This window comes from Zingiber officinale, chromosome 10A, assembly GCF_018446385.1.
Source record: "Zingiber officinale cultivar Zhangliang chromosome 10A, Zo_v1.1, whole genome shotgun sequence".
In the NCBI taxonomy this organism is placed as follows: Eukaryota; Viridiplantae; Streptophyta; class Magnoliopsida; order Zingiberales; family Zingiberaceae; genus Zingiber; species Zingiber officinale.
The window spans coordinates 42,373,555-42,381,259 of NC_056004.1; the positions used below are offsets into that span (position 1 = coordinate 42,373,555).

A 7,705-nucleotide genomic window follows, 5' to 3' on the forward strand; every position below is an offset into this window, starting at 1 on the left:
CAGGGAAGGATATGCAAAAATGGAAGGGCAATGCAGATAATACAATGCATGAGGGATAATGCAATGCACAAAGACACACAAGACACATATAGATTAGGTCAATTATAGGAGCAAAAATCCAAAAAAAAAAATAAGAGAAGAGCAAAGGAATTTACTTAGGGTTAGGGTTTTGAGTCCGCATGGTTTGTGAGGACGCGGTGACGAGGAAGAAGGGCTGCCCAGTACGTCGAGTAGAACTGGAAGAGAAGTGGAAGAGCTCCCCTTCGCCGGAGAAGCACGCCGGAGTGAACGAGCGAGGCAAACAGAAGAATCGCTTGGAAAGTCGCCTAGGGCAAGACAACGTCGAGAGAGAGAAAAAGAAGAGAGGAGAATAAGTGGATCGATTCGGATTTAGGGGTTTAAGACGGGTTTAAGTTCTCGATCGATTGACCGATCGATTGAGAACAAGTGAATCGATCGATCGATCAATTCACGATGCTTCTGTGAGAAAGTGAACAGGCGTCTCAATCGATCCAATGATCGATTCAAACGGGATGAATCGATCCATTGATCGATTAAAATGCCTTCTGTGGAAATCGAATAACGTTGTCCAATCGATCCATTGATCCATTGAAATGGTCTGAATTGATCCATTGATCGATTCAGATGCCTTCTGGAAAAATTCGAGTATGCGTTCTGTAGTTAAACGAAAATGCGTCGTAATCGATCCATTGATCGATTCAGACGATCTGAATCGATCCATTGATCGATTCAAATGCTCTCTGGAGTGAAACGTGAACTTCCCAATCGATAGACGGATCGATTGGGAAGTCTGATATTTCTGCATTTCTGAAAACCCTTCAGATCCAAGATTTGTAAATGCACAAAAATTGTATATTCCTCTAAAAATCACGAAATTTGGTGTAAATACTATTCATGTCTCATATCATCAAGGAAAAATAAAGGTGTACAAAAAGCGACACTCCCTAGACAAGATTTACACAAAATTAAAAATTGTTGAAAACATCATCGTAGGGCAAAAATAAGTATGTTTCAAAAATAAGGTGTATATTCCTCTCTGGAGTCTTATCAAGGTTTCAAAAATAAGTATGGTGCCTATGGTGATTTTAAAAATTTCCAATCATAATCGTAGGGCAACATGCACATGATTTGTACACGTGCTTTCCCTATGATTGGACAAATGAATGTTTCATATAAAAACCACTTATCTTGACCAAAATAATGCATCATAACAAGCATCATGACCAAGATAAATGTCCCTAACCTCTCACCCCATCTAAATCATATTAAGGGGGCAATCCATGTTTTTGTGAGAGGCAATGTTAAGGTAAATAAACCTTAAAGAACTCTACCGATGAAATGATCATGGAGGATGTGATTTAATCAATACAACACATTCTCAATTCCCTTCTAAGAAAGCTAAATTCAACTTCGGGAAGAGGTTTAGTGAAGATATCGGCTAGGTTTGATTTTGATCCAACATAATTTAAAATGATATCTCCTCGAGTGACATGATCACGAATAAAATGATGTTTAACCTCTATGTGTTTCGTTCTTGAATGATGAACGGGATTTTTGGTTAAGTTGATTGTACTCACATTATCACAAAGAACTTGAACATTGTTATAGGTAAGTTTATAGTCCTCTAGAGTATGAGTCATCCACAATAATTGTGATACACACTCTCCCATGGCAATATATTCCGCTTTGGTTGTGGAGAGAGCTACACAATGTTGTTTTCTACTTGACCAACTTACCAAAGAGGACCCTAGAAATTGACAACTACCACTAGTGCTTTTGCGATCCAATTTGCATCCGGCATAATCGGAATCGGTATAGCCCACTAGGTCAAAAGTTTCGGTTCTAGGATACCAAAGACCAATATTTTGAGTCCCCTTGAGATAACGAAGAATACGCTTAACGACACTCAAATGTGACTCCTTGGCACAAGATTGATACCTAGCACATATACTTACGGCGAAAAGTATATCGGGTCTACTAGCCGTGAGATAGAGAAGACTTCCTATAGCACTACGATACACCTTGGAGTCAACTTCTTTCCCCTCAATGTCTTTATCCAATTTAGTATTTGTGGTCATGGGAGTAGATATTTCCTTTACATTTTCCATCCCAAATTTCTTAAATAGCTCTTTGATATATTTGGATTGTTGAATGTAAATGCCTTCTTTTGTTTGCTTAATTTGTAATCCTAGGAAAAATGTCAACTCACAAACCAAACTCATTTCAAATTCACTCTCCATGTGATTAATGAATTCATTTAAAAAATCTTTATTTGTGGAACCACAAATAATGTCATCTACATATACTTGGGCCACAAACATATCACTACCGCTATTTTTCAAGAATAAAGTAGGATCAATTTTTCCTCTATGAAAACCTTTTGATACTAGAAATGTTGACAATCGTTCATACCAAGCCTGAGGAGCTTGTTTTAGTCCATATAAGGCCTTTTTAAGTTTATATACATGGGTTGGACACTCCAAATTCTCAAATCCCGGTGGTTGCTCAACATATACTTCTTCTTTTATAATACCATTTAAAAATACTGATTTTACATCCATTTGGTACAATTTGAAACCCTTGTGGGTGGCAAAGGCCAACATCATTCTAATTGACTCCAATCTTGCTACGGGTGCATAAGTTTCATCATAGTCCAACCCTTCTACTTGATTGAAACCTCTAGCAACCAATCTAGCTTTGTTTCTCACAACTATCCCTTTATCATCAAGTTTGTTTCTAAAAACCCATTTTGTATCAATAATCGATTTGTGTCACTACAAGAAAAAAGCCTTACAACAACGGTTTTTCACCGTTGTCGTAGCCCCTTTCGGACTGTTGTTAAAGGCTATGTTGTTAAAGGGGGTACTCAAAGACAACAGTTTTTAACCGTTGTCTTTGAAGACAAAGACATCAGTTTTTACAATGGTGAAAAACTGTTGTCTTTTCCTTCAAAGACAACAGTTTTTCACCGTTGTCTTTGAGCGTCTACTTTTAACAACAGGGTCTTCAACAACAGTTTTAAACTATCTATGACAACAGTGAAAAATCGTTGTCTTTTTTAGATAAAAAATAAAAAAAAATTAATACATAATTTTCCAATATTATAAATCATTCAAAATATTAAATTTCAAAATAAAATTTAATATACAATTTTCTAACATTAAAAAATAATATCTATAACATTCTGAAGAAATTTCATAAGCAACCAACAAAATGATAACACTATTAAAACAAAGGTAGAACAATATAACACGAGATTTTCTACTTAGATGTCGGTGAAGAGGAGGGACTGCAGCTCCTAGTGCTCCTTAATTTGTTAAAGTCTCTCCATTTTTTTAGTTTGTCGGCATTCTTCCCAGTACTCTTGAGGGCACCTATTCGAATAAAGATATATATTACAAATTAGAAACTAAACTGTACACGTGATTCTAATTGCACTGCATAAATGTTACATAATCATAAAAACCATTTGATCTAGTCATCTAATAGAAGTACAAAAAGCGTTATCTATGTAACATAAATGATAACCTCTTGAAACAATATGGTGGCTCTTAAATTTCTTATTAAGCAGAATTTTCATTTTATGTCATTGCATACAAAGCTTCTATTATAAACCATGCAAATATTATTTTTCCCAGTGATCAAGCAACATTAATTCATAGAGATTAATAAACAAAAATAAGCACCATTGATTAATAAGTCATTGATTAATTAGATAATGGAATATACAAATAGAGATTAATTAAAATAAATAAAGGATCTAACAATTACCACTATAATTGACTAAAATTAACAATCAAGAGCTAGGTTGAAGAATGTTTTAAAACATTCTTCAATGTATAAGGAAGCAACTAGAAGTGTTTAACATCTCAGGAATTGAAAATAATGCAAATGCAAACAAATTCATAGATCAAATAAACAAAAACGAGACAACTCTTCAACAAATTTCTATAATCAAGTGATATAAACAAACTGCAGAATTTCATGCGTGGGTAAATCTCAAGTCAAATGCCAATTGAAAGATCAATGTAAAACATGGCATAGACAGAGAAAGGAACATAGGAATACAAAGCAGTAGGTAAAAATATATCTATTGAACTGAAGAAAAGCCATCATATCGTGTATGCTAACAATCACCAAATGGTTACTAATTATATAATTACCTGATGCTTTGTGGCAAGCAAGTGCAGTTCAAAAGCCAGCACCTACATCCAAAAACAAATGCTGAAAACATCAAAATTATTTAATCTATATTTTGCCAAATATAATCTTAGATGAGTGAACTACCATATAGTTTGGGTTTAAATATTTCCAAACACTAGCAGGACTTGACAATGCAGAAGAGTTGAACTTACTTTTGTATCGCTCTCCAATGCAGCTTTTGCTGAGCTTATTCCACCTTCGTATCTGCAAGTTGATGCAAGAACTAAACAAGTATTCCAAATTATAAACTTTGGAATAAACAAGGGAAAAGGTTATACCCTGGGATTGCCCTTTTGGAAGCTATGTATGTCAAAGATATTGAAGCACCGCTTGCCATGTTTAACGGAGACATCCAAAACAAAGTGAAGATGAGATATAAAATCTATGTGCCAACAAGAAAAGGAATTGTTTGATAACTTTATTTTGGGTTTTATTATAACTACTAGCATTGCTTTATTCTATGTGTAAAGAAGAAGATATAATGATGGATTGATAATGATGTTCTTGTCAGGATCTCAAGTTGAAATATACACACAAATGGAACATGCAATTGTTTTGTTTTCATGGAATCGAAAGAAACCTGGATTTATTATTGGAAGAAAGTGCCGAAGCAGGGAGACAAAAGAGTAACTCAAAGCTGAAATTGTAGCAAGAAACCCTCTTCTATATGTCTCCAAGAGTGGCTTCGTTACCTATTTATGAAAACCATAATTTAGAACTAAAGTAAAAAAAACATCATGATTATATGGTGTAAGGTAGTACCTCTGGTCCATTGGCAAGAGAATGCACAAAGATGTCAATCCTTCCAAAATCTTTCGTCACAGCCTCTACCATTTCCTGCACCAAGCAGAAGACACTACAAGAAAAAAGCCTAACAACATTAAGAGAATTGTAAGACAGGTCCCTGCAGTAAAAAGGCCCCTTTATCAGAGAGTGGAGTATGATAGAGTAGAAAGTATTCATGGACATGTAGGTTTGACAGTATTGAAGGTAAAACCATAATTATGAATAAGAAACTTATTTTGAGCAGATACAAGAGGTAAATGATATTGCATCACAAAGAATATAAAGATAGTTGATATTAAGAAGTAAGTTTCTTCTCAAATGAAAATCTTGTCTACACTCACATTGTTGTGAGTTTGCTGGAAATTATGGCCGGTGATAACAATTGATGCTCCGAATAGATGGCGAACAGTATCACTGAAACTAAGTAGACAAATCAAACTCACATCAATACCACATCCGAACATTCATTCGTAGCCTCACAACCCATGAGGTTGCTGTAAATAAAACCCAGGTGGAGTCACTGACCTGAGTAGCCGGAGATGGGCAGATCAGATCTAGGGCACCAATGAAGAACTAGGGCTAGACCGGATGAAGGAAACAGTAGCGATCAGCCGCAGTGTGGAAATCGGCGGTGATCGGTTGTGAGTCCGCAGTGGAAAGCAGCAACAAAAACCTCGGCAAAGAGGAAGAGATCGGCCTCGGGAAACTAGGGCTTGGCGTGGAGAAGGAGAGTCGGCCGACTGTGAACCCAAAATAGGGCACGGAATTGGATGGCTCGGCACTGGGGCAAGGGTGTGGCGATGCTGCTCGGATCAAAAGTCGGCGGCGGCGTCGTCACACAAGGGTGACAGTGGATCGACGGTGGCAGATTCGTCGCCGGCGCTTGGGGAAAGAGGAAGAAGAAGGTCTCGGTGGCTGGTGGCTAGGGCACAGGGAAAGGGGGTCAGCGTCGGCAGAGGAGAAGAAGAGGAAAGCGAGCTTGGCCGAGGGTTTATCCGCGAGAGGAAACGGCGGTTTGCATAGCCGGTTGGGAGAGGCGGTTAGGGCACAGTCGGGCGCGCGGGGGAGGAAGAAGTAGGGCACGGGTTCGGCGTCGAGGGAAGGAAACAGCGGGGGAGAGGGGGAAAAAGAAAAATAAGGAAAAGAAAATACAAAAATAAAATAAATAAATCTAACTTTTCCTCGCTTAAATGGGGTAACCTAAACAGGCTTTTCCGGGTCCCATTTTTATCCCCGTTAACTCGTCCCTATGAGCTCCGAAAAATTCCCGAAAAATTTCCAAAAATTCCGGAAAAATTCCCTTATGATGTTATGCCCATTTCCGGTATTTTACATCAAACCCTCAACGAGACTATTAACTCACTCACCGTCGTTGGGATCGGTAGCGCCAAAAGCGAAGCTCGGATTCGGATCGCAAGTCCAGATGCAAACCAAAACAACCCAAATCGTGACGGGCCCTTCCGCCTTCCCTGCGCCATTCTCCCAACCATCGGAGAGCGAAAGCTCGCCTCCCCGCCGCATTGGACTCTATAAATCCCGTCGCCTTCAACTAATGATTTAAGTTAGGCCCTTCCTCCCATAGCCCATTGCCTAATGGTTCCCAGCGAGAGCGACGAGGAGCGTCTTTCGCGGAGGAGTCGCGAAGGAGTCGGAGATAGGTTTTTATTCGTTGAAGAGTTACGGAGAAGTGGGTTTTAGGTTTTTTTTCATGAAGTTAAAAAAACTTTTGTGTTTTCAAGATTCAACAACATTCAATAGACAACAGTTTAATAAAATTGTTATGTTTTTAAGATTCAACAACATTCAATAGACAACAGTTTAATAAAACTGTTGTATATTATCATATAAGCAACACTAAAAGACAATAGTTTTTTAAAACCGTTGTCTTTGACATACATTAGACAACAGTTTTTTGAAAAACTGTTGTTATTTAAAAAATATTATGGTGAACAACAACAGTTTTCAATAAAACTGTTGTTAAATGGAAAAAAGACAACAATTTCTTGAAAAAATGTTGTCTATTAAGTGTGGTTAAATCCAAAATTTCTTGTAGTGTGTGTAGGCCTAGGAACTAAATCCCAAACTTGACTTCTCTCAAATTGAGATAATTCATCTTGCATTGCTAAAATCCAATCAGGATCAAACAAGGCATCATCAATGGTTTTTGGTTCTATTTGAGATATCAAGGCGACTTGGCTTCCTTCATTTCTAAAGTAAGATCGAGTTCTCACTCCTTGAGTGATGTCTCCTACTACTTGATCTAAGGGATGATTTACATGAATCCTAATGGGTCTTGATTCTTAATTTTCTATAATTTTGGGTTCAAGTGGCAAAGATTCATTCTTCTCACCATCACTTTCTTGACCTTGATGATCTACGCCATCCAATGTTAACTTCTCTAACTCAAAACATATTTCTTCACCGTTTGTTCTTGTAGAGTTCAAAGAAGGATTTTCTTCAAAGACAACATTTAGTGATTCTTCAACTAATTTTGATCTTTTGTTGTAAATTCGGTACGCCTTGCTATGACTTGAGTAACCTACAAGGATCCCCTCATCTGCCATAGCGGAAAACTTTCCCAAGTGATCTTTGGTGTTTAGAATATATACCTTACACCCAAACACTCTAAGATGCTTAATTGTAGGTGGTTTACCAAACCACAACTCATGAGGTGTTTTTCCTAGAAACCTATGTA

General features: G+C 37.4%; 1 long non-coding RNA gene across 1 annotated transcript; it reads right to left on the reverse strand.

The window, feature by feature from the left end:
- Positions 1-3,363: 3,363 nt before the first annotated feature.
- Positions 3,364-4,423, reverse strand: LOC122027711. Its single transcript, XR_006124504.1, has 3 exons — positions 4,377-4,423; positions 4,185-4,226; positions 3,364-3,395 (listed from the first exon to the last, which is right to left on the reverse strand). It is a non-coding gene; the product is annotated as an uncharacterized LOC122027711 (long non-coding RNA).
- Between the last annotated feature and the right edge of the window lie 3,282 nt (positions 4,424-7,705).